The sequence below is a fragment of the Lissotriton helveticus genome, chromosome 2_2, assembly GCF_964261635.1.
Source record: "Lissotriton helveticus chromosome 2_2, aLisHel1.1, whole genome shotgun sequence".
Lineage (NCBI taxonomy): Eukaryota > Metazoa > Chordata > Amphibia > Caudata > Salamandridae > Lissotriton > Lissotriton helveticus.
The window spans coordinates 258,137,914-258,162,967 of NC_136060.1; positions in this window are offsets into that span (position 1 = coordinate 258,137,914).

The following is a 25,054-nucleotide window of genomic DNA, read 5'->3' on the forward strand; positions in this document are numbered from 1 at the left end:
TTGAGTGGATAGTTGATCGGTAACGCTGAGCAGTCGCCTTTTGATGACGTTTTCACCGCCAGCACTGTTTCACCGTCAATGTATTTTAATGTATGCTTTTTTCGAACTACGGGAGCCGATTTAGTGGCTGCGGCTGTTTCAGCCAATGAATTCCCTACAACATGAACGCCATCACGCTGATGACTCAGTGAGTGAGTCACGTGAGTCTTTGGTGGTTCTTTTTGTAAAAGAGCTATTTGTTCCCAGAGCAGTTTCTGCTTTATTGGTGCATCTGTGTCATCTTTGTAACCTTTTTGAATCCATGTCTGCAAATCGCTGTTATATGATTTGACGCAGTAATATGAATCTGACACTATAAGTGTCGGGAATTCGCGATCCGCATTATCTAGCGCCATTTTTAAAGCTAATATTTCAGTTTGTTGTTCTGAATTACTTTCTACTGAGTGTGTCTTTGTTAATAGAGGTTTTAGTTTACCTCCGCGCCACACTTCTTTTGTAATCTCACATGTGGGGTTGTATGCTTGTTCTCCCCAAACGGAGGGTTGAGCATGTCCGTCTGTATAGATTACACAGGCGTAATGTCGTAAAGGCAGAATGTCGATTGGCAGAGGATATGTTTCTTCATATTCTAGATTTTTTAATTCTTCTAGTTCTGGATCAAAGTAGTAGTATACTTTGTCCGTTGTGATAGAATTCACCCATTGTATCCATTCCGGATTCAATGCTGTTGTTGGTAAATTCCACGGTGTTGTTAGTGCCTCAAAGGCTGATTTTGCTGTTCTGACTGTGATATGTCTACCGTCCGCTTGATCTTTCTCTCTAGCTATTGCGGTTTGAACTGCATGAACAATTTTTTCTTTGTTGCTGAATTTCTGTTCAGCTTCTGTGTACAAGTGTGATTTAAACGCAATTGGTACCTTTTCCCCCTCATTAGAGGTCAGGTATGTGAATCCGCATCTCCCTGGGATGACTCGAATCACAAGATTGCGTGTGTTATCACGTGTTTCTAATTTTGTTTTAATTAGCATGTCTGTTTGTAAGGATCTCAGAATTTCTGTGTGTATTTGAGTCCAATTGGATTTTTTAAAATCTGGTTTAATTAGATCATAAAGGTGTTTGACCCTTTCTGCGTAATTTGCAATGTATGTTCTTCCGAAATTTAGGAAGCCTGGAATCGACTGTAGGTTTTTTAGTGTTCTAGGTGCTTGGAGTACGGCACATTTCTCTAGGAAATTGTCAGCCAGGCTTTTGCCTTCGCTTGATAATTCATATCCTAAGAACAGGACTGTCAGATGGGCAATTCTGGATTTTTTAAAGTTGAATTTGTAACCCTCTGCAGCGAACCCAAGTATTATGGTGTTCACTCTTTTCAAGTGAGTCTCCAAGTCATCATCTGTTAAGTAAATGTCATCGACATAAGATAATGCTTCATCATCATATAGTTGTAGTAATTCTGTTACTCTCGCTGAGAATACCCCCGGACTGTTCTTGTACCCCTGGGCTAACCGACAGAATTGTTTTTGAGTGCCATTTACTGAGAATGTAGTTAAATATCTGCTCTCTGGTGCTATGTTTTGACAAAAGAATCCATTAGAGATGTCTAAGGTTGTTTTGTATTTTTTGCACACTATGTTATTCATTAGTGCAGCACTGTGTGAGTTTTGCACTGCAAAAGTTTTGCAACATGTGTTAAGGTGTCGGTAATCCAAAACTAGACGATATGAATTGTCTGGTTTGGAGACCGGAAACAAAGGGTTGTTCATTTGTGAGGTGCAAGTTTCAATCACCCCCTGGTATTCTAGCTGATCTAGTATTTCATTTACCTGTTTTTTAGCTTCTTGCTTAATTGGGTACTGCCTTTGTGCAGTAGGTTGTGATTTTAACTGGATTTTGTGAGGAGGAGAATCCTCATCCCATCCTACATGATTTTTATATAAAGCAGGTGCTAGAGCCACTGCCCACTTTCTAGCAAGTGTGTATTTTTTATGAATTGGAATTTGATTTGAGAAGGCAGGCATAATTACTTCTTCGCCATGAGGGCACTCCTGACAAACTCTGGTGGCCAGTCTTTTTCAGCTAGAAGGATGTCATAACCCTTGGAGAGGTTATCCCAAAATAGTCCCCTTATTTTCCTAGTCTTATCTCCCTCTATACGTAATGTTATCTCGTATATCTTGTGAGGTTTGCTAACCCTGGTGTCTGCAGTTTCCACTTGAAGATATTCATTCGTGTCCACTGTCTCCAGATGATTCATAAGGACTTTGCGAGCTATGCTCACTTCTGCTGCGCTGTCTAGCATTGTCTGAGCCCACTCTCCGTTTTTCAGTTGTGTCCTCAGTATTCTCGGCATTGTTAACTACCTTGATACTGGCTACCTTCTTTTTGGGAAATTGTAATTTCTTTTTTAGTTGAGCAGGTTCCTTGTCTTTGGACTTGGCGTGCTCTTCTCTTTGTTCTGATCGTCCTCTTCTTTCCGATTTCTGCGAGGAAGTCTGAAAAGATTGAGAGGGACGCGTATCAATGTCTTGATATCTATCAGGTTTTTTTATATTATCCCTATTTCTAAGGTTATATCTTTTCCCAGAGGGGTCACTCTGGGGTGACCTGTGTCTTTGGTTCGGAGATTTCTCTCTTCGCCTAGGAGACCTTCCTCTGGACTGGAATTTCTTTTCTTTAGGATTGGATTGTTTATTTCCATCCCAGTTCTTTTTTGGTGAATTATTATAAAAAAATATTTTTTCTGGACTTTCAGTCAGTTGCGGTTTTACTGGTATTCCACCTAAACTATCTCTACCTAGTTCCTCATAGGATTTTTCTATGATTCTGGCAATTTCAGCTGGTTGGTCTGCTATATCTGTCTCTTTTAACCTCTGGCGGATCGCCACGTTGGCTGCTTCACCTTTTATGTTGGCTAATAATATAGCCGAGACCTGCTTGAAGTCTTTCAGTAATTTCATACCAAGAGTTAAAGCGGGTTCTGGACCGTATTCGTCTTGAATTTGTTTTAGCATATCTGGTATCACCGAAATGGATGGAACTCCGTGCGTTTTTGTGTAGATGGAAGCAAAGACTGTACCCCAAGTGTCACAGTCCTCTATGTGTGGTGCGATTCCCATTGGGAGACAGATAGTCAGAATCCTGTGTTTTTCTAGCGGGGTGGTGTCAGGAAACACCGCCTCTATTTGGGTAATTTTCTGTGCCAACCAGAATGGTATTTGTTCCCGTTTAGCCGGTACTTTACCTAGGCAGGATTGGATGTTCTGTGGTGTAATTTTATTTGTGTTCCCCTGGTGAGGGGTCAGCTGTGGAAGTTTAATCGCTGGCTGAATTGTTGAAGTCCGCATCACATACTGAACTAATTGTCTATGAATTTTTATTAATTGTTTTAGCTGTGTTAACAGCTCTGCTGCAGACATCCCATTGATGTCTGGATGTGGTGTGTATCCGGCTAGGACCGGCCACGTTGCTCCTGGTCTACCTAAAGGACCGAGCCTGGTGATGTGATTATTATGTTTTAGGGCGCCATCAAATAAGAGCAAATGCTCTTGGAATTTGAGTGGTACTTCCACCTCCTCGAAAGGAGTGTACTCATTAGGAGGTTCCTCTATTTTGTAATAGTGGAAGTACTTTGTTACAGCATTTGCTGCTGGAAAATGTATCCATGAATAATATACCTCTGTCTGCCGATATTCGTGTGCCTCAATTACGAATATGACTGTGCCACCTCTAGGTGTCAGTCCATTTTCTATAAGTTTCAAGGTTATAGATTTTCTTTTAATGACCGGGATGAGTATTATATCCGGGTCTGCATTTTGTAGTGCAGTATCAGCTTCTGCTATGTCAGTTGCTAATCTAACTGCCTCTCTTTCTTCTTCATTTTCTGACATTTTACTGTCCTGAAGGTTATTTTGTTTGTTTGCAGATCAGGTTTCTTATGGAAACAAAGATTAGATGCACAATATTTTGGAACTGTTTATCCTTCAACGTTGACTATACCAAGAACCATACATAGGAGTTCCCTCCTGTGAGGTCTGGCGGATATAACCTTTCACCCACTCCAGACGTCTTTGGAGTATTTGGGAAAAGGGGTCTGAGTGAGAAAGCACGACTGAGTTACTCTAAATGTCTTACGTTAGTTTTATCGCCCTTTCCAAACGCGTTGGGCGCCATGTAGTGTAGTTCCTATCTTCCCAATAGGCTCTGCGCATTGGAATAATACCTACAGCAGTAAAGGCCTAGGCCAGACGTTAACTAGGTCTACTACTGTCGATACTAGACTTAAAGTTTTGGGTTTGCCAGCGTAGCTCAGAGTTCACTAGAAACTTTCTCGAATGTTCAAGGAGGAATTAACTTCCCTGATTAGACAAGAAGGGATTTAGTTTCTGACAACCATAGAACATGACAACTTTGCTCTCCCCTAATCAAGAGTCAATCTCGAGAGTCGTGTGAACAAAAGGCAAATTATTTTACTCAGTCAGTACGTGCATTCTTAGTCTCATCAGAATGTAGAGAAAAGGAAGAGACGGGCGTGTTCAATAAAAAGGTGTTATTTATTGATCAGTCTCTTTTCTCATACAAGAGAAATGGATCGATATTATTGCAATACTTATAGTTAAGTAAAGTGCATACATTAAAAGCAATAGTATAAAATAATACTGTAAAAACATTGATATGGTTTCTAAGCCATAAGATGTTTTAAAATGAATAAAATATATTACATACACATATACATTTGACTAAACGTACTCAACTGGTGTTTCTAGATACGCCTACCCCGTGTACCTGACCTAAGTCTAATACGTGGGCGGGAATAGATAGTTACAGTTTAAGTTAAGTTTGTTTTGCCAAGTGAATAACTAAAGAATTCTCTGTGAGGGGTTATTCAGTTCTGTACCTGGAATTTAGGATGAATGAGGAATGGTATCTCTCTCTCTGGTCTCGATATTCCAGGCTGCCTGCGAGGGCTACCCGGAAACGCCGGTGCTGGATTCTCGGCAGGAGAAAGCAGCGCGTCTCTCAGCGCGTCAGAAAGGCGGGGCTGCGCCAGCGGGGTCTGCTCTGCTCTTCGCTTCGGCAAGTATGGCTGCTCCGTCTCGTCACCACGCGTGTGTTTGCATATGGCAAGATCGGTAATATTTATACCTTTAAGGTGCCGAGATTGACGTAAGGATGGACATAGATACGTCAATAAAGATGTCATACGACTTGCTCGTTAGCACATTCTTTTACTAAAGTTCTCGGTGAAATCAAAACAATGGCCGCAGGGTTTTGCCCAGGTTGTCATAGGTTTGATTTGTTATGAGAACTCCGTATGCCTTATCAGGGGCTGGAGGAATATCGCTTGTCTAATTAGATCGCAAGTGTTATGACCTAATCAGATAACACGTTCCTGTGCCGTAGTGTGACTGCGTCAGATAACGGTATCTGCATCATGGGGGTTTTCTGCCTCATGGGCTGACTGCTAGTTAACTTGTTGGTTTGTTTAACTAGAATAGGGTCAGGAATAGGGGGATCGATTCAGAACCTATAGGAATACATGACAATAGTGGCTGTGTACTAGATGATCCGAGAGATTTGGAGCCCTTCTATATGTCATCAAAGGTCTTTCACCTACATTTTTGCCTATGTCTGGGTCTTTTTGGATCAAATGCCAGTATTTGTTGAGTATCTTTTGTATTTTGTAACATTCTTTATTGTAAGAGATGATCATCCTTGGTGGTTCCATCTTTGTTTGTTTATTGCTATTAGAAGCTGTTGATTTTGGTAAGAGTGTGTCGGATCTGGTTTTGTTTCTGGCTTTTCTTTCTCCCTGGATAATATCTTGATGTTCATATCCACGTTGTAGGAATCTCTCTTTGGTCTCTTCGAAGTTCTTTTCCATTTCTGTGTCTTCAGAACAATTTCTTCGCATTCTTAATAGTTCACCATATGGAATGCTTTTTTTCAATTTGTCAGGATGGAAACTTTGTCCATGCAAGATACTGTTAGTGGCAGTTTTTTTTCTGAAGGTTGTTGTTTGTATTTTGTTGTTACATACATAAACTTTGGTGTCCAAAAATTCAACTTCTTTATTGCTGATTTTGTATGTGAATTTTAGACCAACAGTGTTATTGTTCAGTTCTTCAAAGAAACTTAAGAACTCTGATCTCGTTCCTTTCCACAGCACAAAGAGGTCGTCGATGTAGCGTAACCATAACGCCACATTGGCCATGTATTGGTCATTTTCTTCTCTCCAAGCTATGCTCCTCTCCCACCACCCCATCATGAGGTTAGCATAGCTTGGAGAGAAGGAAACTCCCATAGCTGTTCCGCACTTTTGCATGTAGACCTTCTTGTTGAAGAGGAATACATTGTTGTATGAACATAGTCTTATCATCTCAATCAACATTTTGGAATGATCTCGTTCCTTGATTGGTCGCTGCATGAGGAAATATTGTATTGCTTGGATGCCTGTCTCATGTTCTATAGATGTATAAAGAGAGATGACATCAATGGTTGCTAGCATGTATGTAGGTTGCCACTGTGTATCCATTATGACACGCAAAAAGTCTCCAGTATCTTTAATGTACGAGCTCAAAGTGGGTACTATTGGGGCAAGAAAATGGTCAACATATTCAGACAAATGTTCATATAGGCTTCCACAGCTGGAAATGATTGGTCTTCCCGGGGGTTTGTTAAGACTCTTGTGAATTTTGGGAAGGAAGTAGATGGTTGGTGTTATGGGATGTTCCACCATCAGAAATCTCTTTTCTTCTTCCGTTATTAATCCTTCTTCCCTCCAAGTTTGTAATTTGATTCCTAGCTCATTTTTGAGTCTGGGTGTCGGATCTTGTGTTGTGCAGGCATAATTTTTTGTGTTGCATAGTTGTCGCATGGCCTCCTCAACATAGTCCACTTTGTCCATAATTACTATGTTGCCACCCTTATCGGCTGGTTTGATCTCTATCATAGGGTTTTCCTTCAAGGTTTTAATTGCCAAACGTTCTGATTTTGATAAATTTTCTCTTCTGGTGTTTGCGGTTTGTTCCATTTGTTCTAAGTCTGCCAGCACTAATTCATAAAAGGTATCAATTTTGTTGCCAGGATTCATAATTGGGCAAAACTTGGATTTGTTTTTGAATTCAGTTGGTCTTCTTTTGCCCGTTGTCACATCCATTTCTTGTAATAGTTGCGTGTCTGTCATGTCAGTGGCTTCTATTTGGTTGGCTAATTCATATGCCGTACGTAGGCATGGAATTTCGTTTGACATGATGTCACTGACTGTGTCTGCGGAGTCCTGAGTTTGTTGGGAAGAGGGTACGGGTGGTATCAGCTTTTTTTGTTGTGGAAACTTACTGAAGTGTTTTTGTAGTTTAAGTTTCCTTATGTATTTGTAAAGGTCTATTTTCGTTTCCACGATATCTTGATGAATCTCAGGGCAGAATGATGGGCCTTTATTCAGCAATCTGCATTCGTCTTCAGTGAGTGTATATTTGGAAAGGTTCGTAATTAAATTGGGTGGTTTTCTATAGCCTTTGTTGCTTATTTTCTGGGGGGTTTGCGGTCCCGCAGGTTGTATCCGCTTGTTTTTGCTCCTTCCTTTCCTTGTCTTGCGTTTTGTCCTTTTGATGGATAGGTACCCCTTCCCATTTGTCTCATTGGTTGGTAATTTCTCTTTCTGGTTCTTCCTCTTGGGGCTTGTTGTTCCTGGTAGACCAGAGTCAGTTCGTCTAAAAAAGAAAACTTTCTGATGTTTCTATTGGTTCGTTTATGACTTTGGCACAGTACTCACATTTGCCAAGAAATATGATATTTACAAACAACAATGGAAACCACATGGTGAACCAACAACAACACCATCATCCAGTGAACCTGAATCTGAGGTCAGCGAGGGAGAACAACGAACCAATAGAAACATCAGAAAGTTTTCTTTTTTAGACGAACTGACTCTGGTCTACCAGGAACAACAAGCCCCAAGAGGAAGAACCAGAAAGAGAAATTACCAACCAATGAGACAAATGGGAAGGGGTACCTATCCATCAAAAGGACAAAACGCAAGACAAGGAAAGGAAGGAGCAAAAACAAGCGGATACAACCTGCGGGACCGCAAACCCCCCAGAAAATAATCAACAAAGGCTATAGAAAACCACCCAATTTAATTACGAACCTTTCCAAATATACACTCACTGAAGACGAATGCAGATTGCTGAATAAAGGCCTATCATTCTGCCCTGAGATTCATCAAGATATCGTGGAAACGAAAATAGACCTTTACAAATACATAAGGAAACTTAAACTACAAAAACACTTCAGTAAGTTTCCACAACAAAAAAAGCTGATACCACCCGTACCCTCTTCCCAACAAACTCAGGACTCCGCAGACACAGTCAGTGACATCATGTCAAACGAAATTCCATGCCTACGTACGGCATATGAATTAGCCAACCAAATAGAAGCCACTGACATGACAGACACGCAACTATTACAAGAAATGGATGTGACAACGGGCAAAAGAAGACCAACTGAATTCAAAAACAAATCCAAGTTTTGCCCAATTATGAATCCTGGCAACAAAATTGATACCTTTTATGAATTAGTGCTGGCAGACTTAGAACAAATGGAACAAACCGCAAACACCAGAAGAGAAAATTTATCAAAATCAGAACGTTTGGCAATTAAAACCTTGAAGGAAAACCCTATGATAGAGATCAAACCAGCCGATAAGGGTGGCAACATAGTAATTATGGACAAAGTGGACTATGTTGAGGAGGCCATGTGACAACTATGCAACACAAAAAATTATGCCTGCACAACACAAGATCCGACACCCAGACTCAAAAATGAGCTAGGAATCAAATTACAAACTTGGAGGGAAGAAGGATTAATAACGGAAGAAGAAAAGAGATTTCTGATGGTGGAACATCCCATAACACCAACCATCTACTTCCTTCCCAAAATTCACAAGAGTCTTAACAAACCCCCGGGAAGACCAATCATTTCCAGCTGTGGAAGCCTATATGAACATTTGTCTGAATATGTTGACCATTTTCTTGCCCCAATAGTACCCACTTTGAGCTCGTACATTAAAGATACTGGAGACTTTTTGCGTGTCATAATGGATACACAGTGGCAACCTACATACATGCTAGCAACCATTGATGTCATCTCTCTTTATACATCTATAGAACATGAGACAGGCATCCAAGCAATGTAATGTAATGTAATGTAATGTAGTACACTTGTAAAGCGCACAGCTGCCCCAGCAACGGGGCGTCCCGGCGCTGTATAACTCTGGGGAACCCGTCCTGGCTTTCCCTGTGGGATGGTCCCTTGCTGGGAGTCCCCAGGGTGGAGCCAGGCATCCCCGGAATTGGTGGGGCCGTTGTGGAGATTAGGCAAGCTAATGCCCAGAGTTGCCGAGTGGAACCCCTGATTAGAGTAAGCACCGAAGCGAGAATTATCGAGTCCGCTGACCAAGGTCCACAACCCTGCCACGTCGGGAATTGAACCCTGGTCCCGGGCTGACTTCTGCTCTCAGGCCTGCTGCCTCTAACCAGTGAGCCACACTACTCCACAATACAATATTTCCTCATGCAGCGACCAATCAAGGAACGAGATCATTCCAAAATGTTGATTGAGATGATAAGACTATGTTCATACAACAATGTATTCCTCTTCAACAAGAAGGTCTACATGCAAAAGTGCGGAACAGCTATGGGAGTTTCCTTCTCTCCAAGCTATGCTAACCTCATGATGGGGTGGTGGGAGAGGAGCATAGCTTGGAGAGAAGAAAATGACCAATACATGGCCAATGTGGCGTTATGGTTACGCTACATCGACGACCTCTTTGTGCTGTGGAAAGGAACGAGATCAGAGTTCTTAAGTTTCTTTGAAGAACTGAACAATAACACTGTTGGTCTAAAATTCACATACAAAATCAGCAATAAAGAAGTTGAATTTTTGGACACCAAAGTTTATGTATGTAACAACAAAATACAAACAACAACCTTCAGAAAAAAAACTGCCACTAACAGTATCTTGCATGGACAAAGTTTCCATCCTGACAAATTGAAAAAAAGCATTCCATATGGTGAACTATTAAGAATGCGAAGAAATTGTTCTGAAGACACAGAAATGGAAAAGAACTTCGAAGAGACCAAAGAGAGATTCCTACAACGTGGATATGAACATCAAGATATTATCCAGGGAGAAAGAAAAGCCAGAAACAAAACCAGATCCGACACACTCTTACCAAAATCAACAGCTTCTAATAGCAATAAACAAACAAAGATGGAACCACCAAGGATGATCATCTCTTACAATAAAGAAAGTTACAAAATACAAAAGATACTCAACAAATACTGGCATTTGATCCAAAAAGACCCAGACATAGGCAAAAATGTAGGTGAAAGACCTTTGATGACATATAGAAGGGCTCCAAATCTCTCGGATCATCTAGTACACAGCCACTATGAGAACAAAAAAGCCAACGACTGGCTAACAGAAACCAAGAAAGGATTCATCAAATGCAGTGTGTGCAAGGCCTGTAAGATAGGAAAAAACACAAAGACATTAACTGACCCAAAAGGAAAAACGTACAGTATCAGAGAATACATAACATGCGAAACCAGCTTCGTGGTTTACATGCTACAATGCTACTGTGGTAAACAATATATTGGCAGTACTACTTGTGCTCTAAAGAAAAGGATCTTGGAGCACATACGAGCCATTCAAAATAAAGACTCAACTTATGCAATGGCTAAACACATGACAACACACATGAACAAGACATGGAAGGACATTCAATTCTTCGGCTTAGCCATGATTCGTCAGCATGAGCGAGGTGGTAACAGAAAATTAAACCTAAGAAGATTGGAATCGAAACTGATCATGCGTTTTAAAACCATGCAACCAACAGGGTTGAATGGGGACGAAGAACTGTACTTTCATCTCTGAACATATGTACTTTGAAACATGCAATTGTAAAATGTATGTTCTTATGAACAGTGTTAAACTATGGACAATCCAAAGACTATATGCTCTCTTATGAATAAGTTAAACTTTAGGTGTCTGAACGTAGGCAGTGGCAAGGGCACTCAGCCCTAGTAACATAAGCTGATAAGCACAGCCGAATCAATGACCAACGTCATGGCCATGTGAATGGATGAACAGTTTCCTGTAATGTGCTCAGTTATACACTGCCTAGACACCAAACAAAAGTGCTAGCTGGACAATCATGAGGCACTCAGCCATGTATATATGTAAAAATACAAACGTTATGAATTAAATAACAAATTTAACACTGCATGTCCCATAATGCACTATTAGACTTACAAGTATATAAATAGTTGAAAGTGAAATAGGACAACTTTGTAACACTGCCGTGAGAAGGAACCATCTGGTTCGAAATGCGTAGGCTACAACAGTGTTTTGAATAAAATATAACTGCATCCAACAAGCGGAGTGCTGGTTTTCCTTTTGAGCAAAAATATAAAATATATATATATATATATATATATATATATATATATATATATATATATATATATATATATATATTCACTTAAAAAACCATAGGTTTCAGGCCTTATATAGTTAGGCATTGGCATTTTAAAAACCTTACAAATTCACTTAAAAAACCATAGGTTTCAGGCCTTATATAGTTAGGAATTAGCATAAAAAAAACATTGAAATTGCTCCTATATAGTCAGTTGGACTAACTATATTTCGCGCACCCGCAATCCACTGCTGTCACATATTACATCATTCATGACATGGTCAGTGACATCACTGATTAGTACAGAAAGGGGACCCCCTCTTGGAGTTGATTTCAGGTCAGGGAGTAGAGGGGAAAAGAAATACCAAAACAACTAAAGAAGCTCCCTCTTGACCTATAGATACTTTTATCACGGGAGTTACCTCTCAACCACAGGGCATACATCAACAATGTCTACACAAAAGGTAAATTTGTACTCATTTTATTGCATTTTTCTGTAAAAAAACTTTTTTATCTCATTATATCATATTTTCTAGTGCAACAGTTATAAAAATGTACATTATTCAAGAAAACTCCAGGGGAAAATTCTTTCAACACACTGAAGCTATAAATATATATTTTTTAGGTTATTCAAATTCATATAAAAGACAGAACCGATTAAATATGCACAACCAGGTAAAGAGCCACACACACATACTCATACATACTTCCTTAACATAAATTCCATTTTAAGAACAAACATAAAGCATCCTATAACATTGAATCTGTTGTCCAGTTGGTGACGAAATTCATTAGATTTAAAAGGAAGGGAATTGGTCGACGCGTTTCAGTGGAAGAACAGCAGTAAGGACCACCTTCATCAGGACCAGTCAGAGACAATTCGGTGTAGGATCTCTAAACCTGGAATGCGAATCTGAAAGAATATATACAGAGAATAATAATTTACTAGTATGCCCTGTAATACTTAATATAATCTCGTTTACATTTGAGACAACAACATGGACCAACACACACACTCAGATTCACACAGCCTTACACCACCAAGTGACACCTTATAACCCGCAAGACAGAGTGTAATAACCAGTATCTGAGAAGGAAGAGACTTATCTATGCAAAGAATAATCCTCACGTCAAATCGCAAGCTAAAAAGTCTATAAATTAAGTGCCTTTCTAGAAACGTGGATACATGTCTCACAGAGGTGATTATGATCCTACTGGATTACAGCCCACAGCAACACGATCTAATGTGGGAAGGACATAGACATTTCTAATGCTCACCAGGGTTAGCATTAACCTCAACGAGAAAATAGGCTTTTTATTTATTAGGGATACATGGTCACCAGCGATTACCTGAAGATTTTTAATGAGTATGCCAGTAGTCAGGGGAACCAGATTCATACTCCTCTTGTCAAAGAATGCAAAACAGTTGTTCGCTGAAAAGTATAATAATGACAATTGCTGTACAACCCTGATTAATATATAATGCCTACGATAGATAGTGACCCAAAAGAAAGACCTTTTACCTGTAAGGTTTACACAAGGGCAGAACAAGGCCAAGGACGACTTTTCTCAATCTCTAAATGTGGCTTATTCTTCGTATGGAGTGTGGAGGGGACGCCACATCTATAATAAAATAATTGGGAGTCCGTCATATATACATCCTTTCAAACAGAGGTGAAACCTATTTTTAGAAGCACACATGGGCCTACTTACTTATGAATAATTTTTGTTGAAGCACTTAGTATGTCCCATACACCACCATAGTACAGTGTCACTTTAAGATGCAGATGCAGATGCCTGAAAGAGAACATTCATACAGTGTAAACGGGGGGCTAACTCTTCAGAAATAGTGGCACTTGCTCTAAAGAGAAATATTATTAGCCCGAGTATAACAAGCGCCTGCAGCTTAGATACATATATTTTTTTAAATTTTACTGCTTTTATTTAAACGGACATGTGGCGGGAGTATCGTGGTACGAACAAGCCTACCAGCATGTACGCACGCTCGAGCATAGGGGTGGTAATACCCTCACCTTAACCATTCCTCATTCTCCCTCTACAAGATAACACAGTAGTGAACGCCTTCGATAGGAATCCGACACCTATACAGACAAAAGCTAATCTTAGACCTCGACATACGACTTACGTTTCCAAATGAACAAAATGAACTGGTCCCCATCAGAAGCCGCCTCCGCCTTCGTCCGCAGTATAACTCCACGCTAAAAGGTAGGTAACAGACCACCTCGTTAAATATAACGCGGAGAGTCTCTTTACACGCCGCAGCTGTGTTTGTGGCGTGCCTCCCGCTCCACGTAATCGAGACTGCCCCCAGGTCAGAAAGGTAATCATAGACAGAGGACTCCGCCAAATGCCGCCATCTTGAAGTGGTGTCGGCGGAATACCCGGAAGCTGCATACTTCACGAGCCCCAAATAACCAAACATATAGTTGTTGCTCACAGGCAAGTGGGACAGATTTCAATTGTTAAAGGAATCAAAATATCGCAGTCTCGACACTCAGCATATGACATGATGCATTTCTTTTCATTATAGGTAATATGCCAAATACTCAATAAAATCACTCCGAATGGCATATTGTAAGTTACACCTCACAGTCCTCAAATACAACTTCTTTAAGAAGAAAGATGTATAGGTGACAATTATTTATTTATTATTTCAAAAAATATATATGTATATAAGTCAGTGGTGATGTATAGCATACAACTGACTATTCCTGAATAAAATCGGCATATCCACATTATTACATATATCAAGCGGATGGGCGCTGGGTCATTCTTGCGAGAGTGTGGTAACCTATATCTAAGATACTACACAACGCAGATATGGGCATAGCAGACAACACAATACCAGATCTGTCATCGAAGTATCCCTGAAGGAGCAATACGCAGACCTTATGTTTCTAATGTAAGTAATTACCAAGGATTGGTAATGATCCACTGTATCTCTTCATTCAATCCCTGTTTAACAGAATCAATGAAGAATATCCAGAAACACTCACGTCGTTTCCGCGAGATATCCATGGAGGTGCCAGCACTCCCCTTTACCTTTTCTAAGATGCACCACCGAACATCTTTTTCAGAATGACTTTTTTCAAGGAAGTGTCTAACAAGAGGTGCTTCCATGCGACTGTTGCGAATGGCAGATTTTTGTTCGCTAAGGCGAACACGAAATTCACGTCCTGTTTCACCAATATAAATCATGTTGCAGGGGCGAGAAATGCAATAAATTACATTCTTGCTCCAACAATTGGTGAAGTCCTTGAGTTGAATCTGTTTATCTTTGTACAAAAAACAGTCTGTGATGCAGGCTGTATCACATGCGTGGCAGCCACCACACCTGTGATTTCCCAAAACAGGTGGTAGTCCCGTGATGGTACTTTGCCTTGTCTTATTAGGACTTTCAACTCTTGTATGGACTAAGATGTCACGTAAATTACGATTCCTACGGAATGCTACCAAGGGTGGGTCTAAATTGGGCTCTTCTTCTCCTATATTCAATATCTTCCAATTTCGCTGGATAATATTTTTCAGTTTGAAATTGAACGGAGAGTGATTCACCACACAGACCACTTGATATTTCTTTGCACGTTGGTTACCTTCCAGTAGGGCGTCTCTGTTGTAGTATTTTTCCCTCTTGTAGGCATGGCGGACTAGACGATTCGGATAACCTCTGACTAACAGCCTCGATTTAAGAGCATCCCCGTGCCTGTGGAATTCGGACATCGTGCTACAGTTTCTTCGGATTTGAAGAAACTCTCCAAATGGAATTGAATCTTTCTGTATACAGGGGTGGTAACTTTGGTATTGGAGAATTGTATTTTTAGCTGTAGGTTTACGGAACATACTCACCTCCAAAACCGAATTGGCCCCAGATATACAAATATCCAAAAATTCCACACTTTGTGAGCTGCTATTAGCAGTAAAGGTTAAGTTACAATCACTAGCATTAAGCCAAAATAGGTATTCCTTTAGGGAATCATCATTGCCTCTCCAGATCAGAAAAATATCGTCAATGAAGCGCCTCCACGTGACAACATTGTCGAAAAATGGAGCCACTTCATTAAAGATATTTCTACTCTCCCATGTAGATGTTCGCGACACTAGGAGCGCAAGAAGCCCCCATACTAGTGCCCTTTATTTGTTGAAAAATCGCCCCATTGAACTCGAAAAAATTGTTGAATAAGACAACTTCCAGGCATTCCAGTATAAATCCATCTGGTCTATCACCTGGAGTCCTGGAAAGAAGGTCAGCCACTGCCTGTAACGCTTGACATTGAGGGATGTTAGTGTATAATGCCTCAATGTCCAGCGTCACCAGTATCTCAGTCTGAGGATTAAATGCCATACCTTCCAATTTCGAGATGATGTCACCTGTGTCACGAATGAAGGAAGTATAAGTGCGGGTGAGTGGACATAGAAAAGAATCCACAAATTTCGAAAGTGGCTCGGTACTAGAGCCGATGGAAGAAACGATAGGCCGCATGGGAGGGTCAGTCTCACATTTATGAGTCTTTGGGAGTCCATAAAGGGCTGGTGTGAAAGGACAGGATTTGTTTACAAAATTGAACTCCTGTTGGCAAATGTCACCTCTTTCCAGAGCCTTGCCAGTTATAACATCAATCGTCCGTTTGAGTTTAATGAGATCCCTAGGGTGTGCTTTTCTGTAATGGTGGGTTACTGCTAACATGTTATTAATCTTGTTATCGTAATCCACTTTATTGAGAACAGCAATCCCTCCCCCTTTGTCATATGGTTTCACAATCAACTCTTTGTTTGATTTTAAACTAAGGAGGGCCTTATTCTCTGTTACTGTAAGATTGCTGCGAACAGATTGAGAAGTTTTTGTTAGCCTACCAACTTCTTTTAAAACAGTTTGCTCAAAGACATGGACCTCCGGGCCAACCATTTCCAATGTGGGAGTAAATTGTGAAGGGGGTTTGCAATTTGAGCGGTTGGTTTCACTCATCATTGCAGGGCGTTCTTGGAAAATGTTTTTTAGACGAACCTTCCTAAAGAAGGAAAAAAGATCTTGATATAATTTGAAGATTTTGGGATGAGTGCTCGGGACAAACGAGAGGCCACTACTAAGTACGGAACGTTCCTCATTATTAAGCTGCACAGATGACAGATTAAAAATTGGTAAATTATCATTCCTATCTAGTGAGGTCATGTCATCAGTGTTCAGCGCCAATATTGGTTGTCACATATGGCTGTTGATGTAGAGGGGCTCCCTGCTGTGGTTCCCTCCTGTCCGGTTCCCAACGTTTGTTCCTCCCACGAAATTGACCTCTCCCTAAAAAAGGAGATGACTGCCCTCGGTATGTCTGATGCCCCATTGGTCTACCACGAAATGGTCGTCCATCATAGTGTTGATCTGTCGAGACTGCGATATTTTGATTCCTTTAACAATTGAAATCTGTCCCACTTGCCTGTGAGCAACAACTATATGTTTAGTTATTTGGGGCTCGTGAAGTAGGCAGCTTCCGGGTATTCCGCCGACACCACTTCAAGATGGCGGCATTTGGCGAAGTCCTCTGTCTATGATTACCTTTCTGACCTGGGGGCAGTCTCGATTACGTGGAGCGGGCGGCACGCCACAAACACAGCTGCGGCGTGTAAAGAGACTCTCCGCGTTATATTTAAGGAGGTGGTCTGTTACCTACCTTTTAGCGTGGAGTTATACTGCGGACGAAGGCGGAGGCGGCTTGTGATGGGGACCAGTTAATTTCGTTCATTTGGAAACGTAAGTCGTATGTCGAGGTCTAAGATTAGCTTTTGTCTGTATAGGTGTCGGATTCCTATCGAAGGCGTTCACTACTGTGTTATCTTGTAGAGGGAGAATGAGGAATGGTTAAGGTGAGGATATTACCACCCCTATGCTCGAGCGTGCGTGCTTACATGCTGGTAGGCTTGTTCGTACCACGATACTCATGCCACATGTCCGTTTAAATAAAAGCAGTATAATTTAAAAAAATATATGTATCTAAGCTGCAGGCGCTTGTTATACTCGGCTAATAATATTTCTCTTTAGAGCAGGTGCCACTATTTCTGAAGAGTTAGCCTCCCGTTTACACTGTATGAATGTTCTCTTTCAGGCATCTGCATCTTAAAGTGACACCGTACTATGGTGGTGTATGGGACATACTAAGTGCTTCAACAAAAATTATTCATAAGTAAGTAGGCCCATGTGTGCTTCTAAAAATAGGTTTCACCTCTGTTTGAAAGGATGTATATATGACGGACTCCCAATTATTTTATTATAGATGTGGCGTCCCCTCCACACTCCATACGAAGAATAAGCCACATTTAGAGATTGAGAAAAGTCGTCCTTGGCCTTGTTCTGCCCTTGTGTAAACCTTACAGGTAAAAGGTCTTTCTTTTGGGTCACTATCTATCGTAGGCATTATATATTAATCAGGGTTTTACAGCAATTGTCATTATTATACTTTTCAGCGAACAACTGTTTTGCATTCTCTGACAAGAGGAGTATGAATCTGGTTCCCCTGACTACTGGCATACTCATTAAAAATCTTCAGGTAATCGCTGGTGACCATGTATCCCTAATAAATAAAAAGCCTATTTTCTCGTTGAGGTTAATGCTAACCCTGGTGAGCATTAGAAATGTCTATGTCCTTCCCACATTAGATCATGTTGCTGTGGGCTGTAATCCAGTAGGATCATAAACACCGCTCTGAGACATGTATCCACGTTTCTAGAAAGGTACTTAATTTAGAGACTTTTCAGCTTGCGATTTGACGTGAGGATTATTCTTTGCATAGATAAGTCTCTTCCTTCCCAGATACTGGTTATTACACTCTGTCTTGCGGGTTATAAGGTCTCACTTGGTGGTGTAAGGCTGTGTGAATCTGAGTGTGTGTGTTGGTCCATGTTGTTGTCCCAAATGTAAACGAGATTACATTAAGTATTACAGGACATACTAGTAAATTATTATTCTCTGTATATATTCTTTCAGATTCGCATTCCAGGTTTAGAGATTCTATACCGAATTGTCTCTGACTGGTCCTGATGAAGGTGGTCCTTACTGCTGTTCTTCCACCGAAACGCGTCGACCAATCCCTTCCTTTTAAATCTAATGACTTTGGTCACCAACTGGACAACAGATTCAATGTTATAGGATGCTTTATGTTTGTTCTTGAAATGGAATGTATGTTTAGGAAGTATGTATGAGTATGTGTGTGTGGCTCTTTACCTGGTTGTGCATATTTAATCGGTTCTGTCTTTTATATGAATTTGAATAACCAAAAATAAATATATTTATAGCTTCAGTGTGTTGAAAGAATTTTCCTGTGGAGTTTTCTTGAATAATGTACATTTTTATAACTGTTGCACTAGAAAAATATGATATAATGGAAAAAAAAGTTTTTTTACTGAAAAATGCAATAAAATGAGTAAAAATGTACCTTTTGTGTAGACATTGTTGATGTATGCCCTGTGGTTGAGAGGTAACTCCCGTGATAAAAGTATCTATAGGTCAAGAGGGAGCTTCTTTAGTTGTTTCAGTGACATCACTGATGACATCTCAAATGACATCACTGATGACATCATCCAGTGACTGTGTGTTTCTGTAAAGTTTAAATATGTTTTACATATTGAAGAATGAGTGGGTGTATAAGTATCTGGATAATGGATTTAGTAGGTGGGTGACTGACTGTATGAGTGAGTGATTAAATGTGTCTTACTAAATGCATGGGTTAGTGACTAAACTGTCTGAATGTGTGCATCAGTATGTCTGTTGTTGTTTAAGCTGCTGCATGTGTTGATCAGTAGCTATATGAGTGGCTATATGGGTTATTGATTGGTTGCCCAAGTATTTGTATGGGAGACTGAGAGTGTGTGTGGGTGGCTGGGAGGTGTGTGACTCTGTGCATAGATGTCTGAGCAATTGATTCACTAGGTGTATGAGTTCAAGAGTGCATGTGGAAACAACTGTATGGGCGGTTGACTGTGTGCATGGGTGTGTTGGTGAGTGAATGGATATGTCAGTGCTACATGTCCAAGTAAGTACATATGTAAAACACAGTGCATGTGAGAGTTGGCATATATAAATGACTATACATGAGGGCCAGTGATTGTGCGAGTGGCTGTATAGATCATTGTGTACTTGTAGCAGTGATTGTATAAGAGAGTAATTATGTGTTAGTATATGTTTGTATAACTGTATAGTTGAGGAAATGGAAGTGTGATTGATTCTTTGCATGACTGACTAGGTGTGTGAGTAACTCCATGGATGAGTGGCAGTGTGTGAGTGTCTGTATAGGTGTATGAGTGCATATGTTAGTGTTGTATTGAGGATTGACTGTATGTATGAGTGATTCTATGGGTGAATGAGTGGATGTGTGTGTAGACCTAGGAATCAGTGAGTGCGTACGTAGTAACTGGTATTGGTGTGTCAATGGTTTGAAGAATGGTAGTCTGTATTTAACACTGTGTGTATCAAAGGTTATATTCGAGTGTGAGGAGGTGCATCGTATTATCACATGAATGATATCATCAGTGGGATGTATGACATTACAACGCATGCTTTTACTACGCATGCCTTTACATCGCAGGTTTTACAACGCATGCTGTTACAACGCATGGCGTTGAGGGTTGCTGGATAGTGAATAGTTTAATTTACTATTCCAACTCCAGTCCCCGTGGATAGGAGGGAAGGTGTTGGATAGTAAATTAAATCCATTCCCTATCCTAGAGCGCCCCAGCGCTATGTGTTGTAATGACATGCGTTGTAATACTTGCTCCGTAAAGGCACTGCGTGGTAAAAGTTGCGTTGTAAAGGATGTTTCCCCATCAGTGATGTGATCAGCGATGTCAATTGAGATGCCATCAGTGATGTCATCAGTGATGTCATTTGAGATGTCATCAGTTATGTCATCAGTGATGTCACTGACCATGTCATGAATGATGTAATATGTGACATTCTCAGCAGTGGATTACGGGTGCGCGAAATATAGTTAGTCCAACTAACTATATAGGAGCAATTTCAATGTTTTTTTAATGCTAATTGCTAACTATATAAGGCCTGAAACCTATGGTTTTTTAAGTGAATTTGCAAGGTTTTTAAAATGCTAATTCCTAACTATATAAGGCCTGAAACCTATGGTTTTTTAAGTGAATTTGCAAGGTTTTTTAAATGCTAATTCCTAACTATATAAGACATGAAACCTATGTTTTTTTTAAAGTGTATTTGCAAGGTTTTTTTAATGCTAATTCCTAACTATATAAGACCTGAAACCTATGGCTTTTTAAGTGAATTTGCAAGGTTTTTTAAATGCTAATTCCTAACTATATAAGGCCTGAAATCTATGTTTTTTTTAGTGAATTTGCAAGGTTTTTTAAATGCTAATTCATAACTATATCAGGCATGAATCCTATAGTTTTTTTCAATACATTTCAAAGGTTTTCTAAATGCTAATTCTATTAGCGGATAACGTTTAAATATGTTATTATCCTTCTGGGACTACCTGAGCAGCCATCTTGTTTCTCAGGAGAAGTGAGGCACAAGAGAGCACAAAACAAGAGTGGAAAACGCGAAAAGGGGGCAGGGTAGAGAACCCCTGTGTCCCTAGCCCTTCTCAGGGGGTCCCAGAAGGACCACCAAGTGCAAAAAAATGTTTTTTGTTTATTTTTAAATTGCGTACGGTGCGCATACCCCGTGATTATTTCAAAATCTTGTGTTTTCTTTTTTGCCCTTGGGGGTCCTTCTGGGACCCCCTGAGAAGGGCTAGAGGGTTGGGGGGTCTGTACCCTGCCCCCTTTTTGTGTTTTCCTCTCTTGTTTTGGGCTATCTTGTGCCTCAGTTCTCCTGAAAAACAAGATGGTGGCCAACACTTCCTGGTTTGGACAGTTTGGAATGTTGACAGTCGACTGCCAGCCAATCAGAAACTCGCTCGCGCACGTAAAGGTAAGCGCACGTACGCACTCCTGCGACCTTTTGGCTATGCCAATGCTTTTTTTTTAACTTATTTGTTTTATTATTGTTCTTTTAACTTGTCTTGCATATGCGTGTTGACTCTGTACTTTTTATTGTGGATATGTGAGTGGATTATTCCAAAAAAGTCAGCGAGTGGGTAGACGGATGTACAAGTGCAAGGATGAATGATACAGTACATGCATGCTAAAATACTGAGCGCCTAAAGTCCAAGTGACTGGAAAGGCATTTCACTTATGAGCCAGGCCCATTGGCATGTCCAGTGCTTGTTTATTACATATATTTATTGTTAAAACCAAGCACTTGCCCGTGTTGGGTTGTGGGCATCACGCTGTGTCACTTCAACTCTTTGCCTTCAATAAATGTTTTTGAAATAATAAAAATAAATAAATAAATTAAACCAAGCCCTTTCTTACACTCCTGTGTACAAAAATCAGCTGCTCGTGAAACTGTTGTTTTGGCTCCGCCCTCAAACCCTGGGGGCCATTCAGCGTTACACCCAGGTGCCCTCTTAGGACAAGAATTGGGGCTGGGCACGGTGCGGGCTGATAAGGAGCAGGGTGTTTTCTGGCCCAAAAGGGCGCTCTGTTTGTAGTGTAAAGGGAGATGCGCTTGAAGGAGCTGAGTGGAAATGTTTAAGCCAACTATCAGTGGAAGTGAGTGGAGGAGGGTAGAGCAAGGAATGCGTGGTGGAGGAGAGGGACAGCTGAGCAGTATTGTATACAGGCTTTAAATTGCTGTTGTAATCTCCATTGTATTGTATGTTGTAACAGAATTAATATAGCGCTTCAAACCCCTGACAAAGCTAAAGCGCTTTACTTAGCGCTCTTTTGGAGTTGTGCTTTTGAAAAGATGTTTTATATAGTATGACATGTGCTTAGTGTTAGCTGAGGTCACGAGGTATGAAGACATGCAAGAAAAAAAAATGAATTTGGTGATATTCGAAAACATCCAAGGGATTAGACACTATGTCAAAAATTCTTCCTTTATAAATGTGATTTTTTTTCTTGCATGCAGTTTGAAAATACACATAGTTCCCACGCCTAAAAATTGTGCATTTAACGAAATGCGATCAAACTTGGATATAGTATTGTGTCTGCTTGTACATGTATATTATTTAGGTGACCTGATGACTCAGTCTTGTCAGGTACACCTGCGTTGGACTTTCCTTTAATAACTGGGTGCACTCTGGGAGTTGTATTTTTCGTTCATTTCAACAAACTCAACCATGCCAAATGTGCTGAACACGTGTTGTGAAAGGTACTCTTAAGACTGGAAAATAGTGTCCTTGAAGACATGACGTTGTTTGGTGACCATAACATAGGCCATATGTGTTTAATACCATACTCATGCTCAAGATGGAAAATAGTGGACTGAAGTGGTTGAGTACAGTAAGTTCCACCATCATATTTCACCTCTTTGAGAATCTAAATTATGAGTCCTCGTAGCCTGCTCCTGTCCTGAATGTAAAAAGAACAAGGTATGTTCTCGGTTTTCATGATGTTAGATTTTCCTTTTGAGGACAGACTCCTAAATTTGGATTGCAGGTACACGAGTGGTGCGCGCGCAGCAGCACCAAAATAGGGAGAAGCAGTAGGTGAAGAGAAGTACGGGGAATGGTAGGAAAGAGAAAATAAGAGCTGACGCAGAAGCCGGAATTAAAGTAAGAACGGGGGGAAGAAACACAAGAGAAGCCTGGGAGTTGTGTGCGAAAGTAAAAGTGATCGCGATGCACTTAATGAGGCCATCAGAGTGATGAGATCTGTGGTGGGGGAGGGAATTGAAGCGAGGAGAGAGGCTCGCAAAGCGCGCGCCCACTCACATGCACTCAAGCTCAAGGCCGGCCATGGCAGCATTTTTTGAAGCCCCTTACTAAAAGTCTCGCCAGTCCAGCACATGCCCTGGGTCAGGTGAGACCTAAGAATCCCTCAAAGTACTACTGACCAGGGTCAAAAGGGAATGCCCTTCTGATCAGCTGGTCATGGGCATTTGTGTACGCCTTTCCAAATCTTCCTCTCATCCTGAAGATGGTGACCAAACTCTCGCACTCTGACACAAGGATGATTCTGATTGCTCCAGAATGGCCCAGACAATGGTGGTACCCAGACCTTCTGCACCTGTCAGAATGCCCACACAGGAGACTGCTATGCAGACAGGACCTGCTGTCCAAGATGAATGGGAGCATTCACCACTCCAACCTTTCATCACTGAACTTGGCAGCATGGCTCCTGAGGTCCTTCAGTATGGTCATTTAGGACTTCCTAAAAGAAAGAAGCTAGAAGACCTTGTAAATTGAAGCCTTTTTACTTATGGTGTGTGCAAAATAATTGTAATCCTACCAATGGGAAGGAGGTAGTGATCTTATCATACCTGCTTCACTTAGCTAAGGCAGGCCTGAAATTCTCTTCCATTAAGGTGCACCTAGCTGCCATTATGGCATATAGGTGCTCTCCTTCTCAACCGTCCTTTTTTCAACTACAGGTAGTAAAGGACTCCTTACAAGGTCTAAAAAAGGTCTATCCTCCTGCCTGGAAGCTGAACTAGGTTCTTGCTAAACTGATGGGTCTCCTATTTGAGCCTATCCACAAAGCAACCCTACAACACCTTACGTGGAAGGTAGCTTTCTTAGTGGCGATTACCTCAACTCGCAGGGTGAGCGAAATTCAAGCCCTCTGCTCAAAAGAACCAAACACAGTGTTCCATCTCAATAGAGTTGTGTTGAGAACTCACCCCTCCTTCCTTCCTTCCGGAGGTGGTGTCAGATTTCCATATCAACCAAACCATTTCACTACCGACCTTTTTTTCCCTAATCCCTCTACTCCAGCTGAGAGGTCTTTTCACTCAGACCTGGAAAGGGTTTTAAAGTTCTACTTGGACAGGCCTAAATCAGTTAGACAATCTGATCAACTATACATTAATTATGGCTCGATCAGAACAGATTTTCCAGCCTCTAAGCGTTCTACCTCTAAGGTAGATAGTTTCATGTATCAAATTGGCTTATCAGTTAGCACAAAAGCCACTTTGGTCAGCACCCAAGGCTCATTCCACCAAAGGAAAAGCAGCTACAACGTCTTTGCTTAATAATGTACCGATTTCTAAGATCTCTAAAGCAGCTACTTGGAGATCTATGCATTCATTTTTAAGACACTAATGTCTTGATTCAGATACCGGAGCAGGCACCCAAGTAGGCCAGGCCTCCTTGAGGATTCTGTTTCAACAGTGATAAATTGTGGTTGTTTGTTGGGTCATTCCTTCTCATTTGCCCGCAGGCGGGGGATGGGCTTGCTATTCTATTTAGTGCTTATGACTATTGACGAGGATCCCCTGGAAGAGAAGGATTAGTTACTTACCAGTAATCCTAGTTCTCTTCCAGGGGTATCCTCATCAAAGTCATAAGCTACCCACCCGCCTCCCCAGGCAAATGAGACAATTTTTCATTGTTAACCTTTATCTCTGTGTCCTGATCTTTGAGTCTCGGCAAAGAACAACTGACCTAACTGTCCCACCTGAGGCATGAAGGGAAGCTAGGGGTCATGGCTGCCTTATCGGCACGGTGCCAGTTTTTGTACAATTGTTCATTTTCTATACTATTGGTTTACAATGCAGCCTAT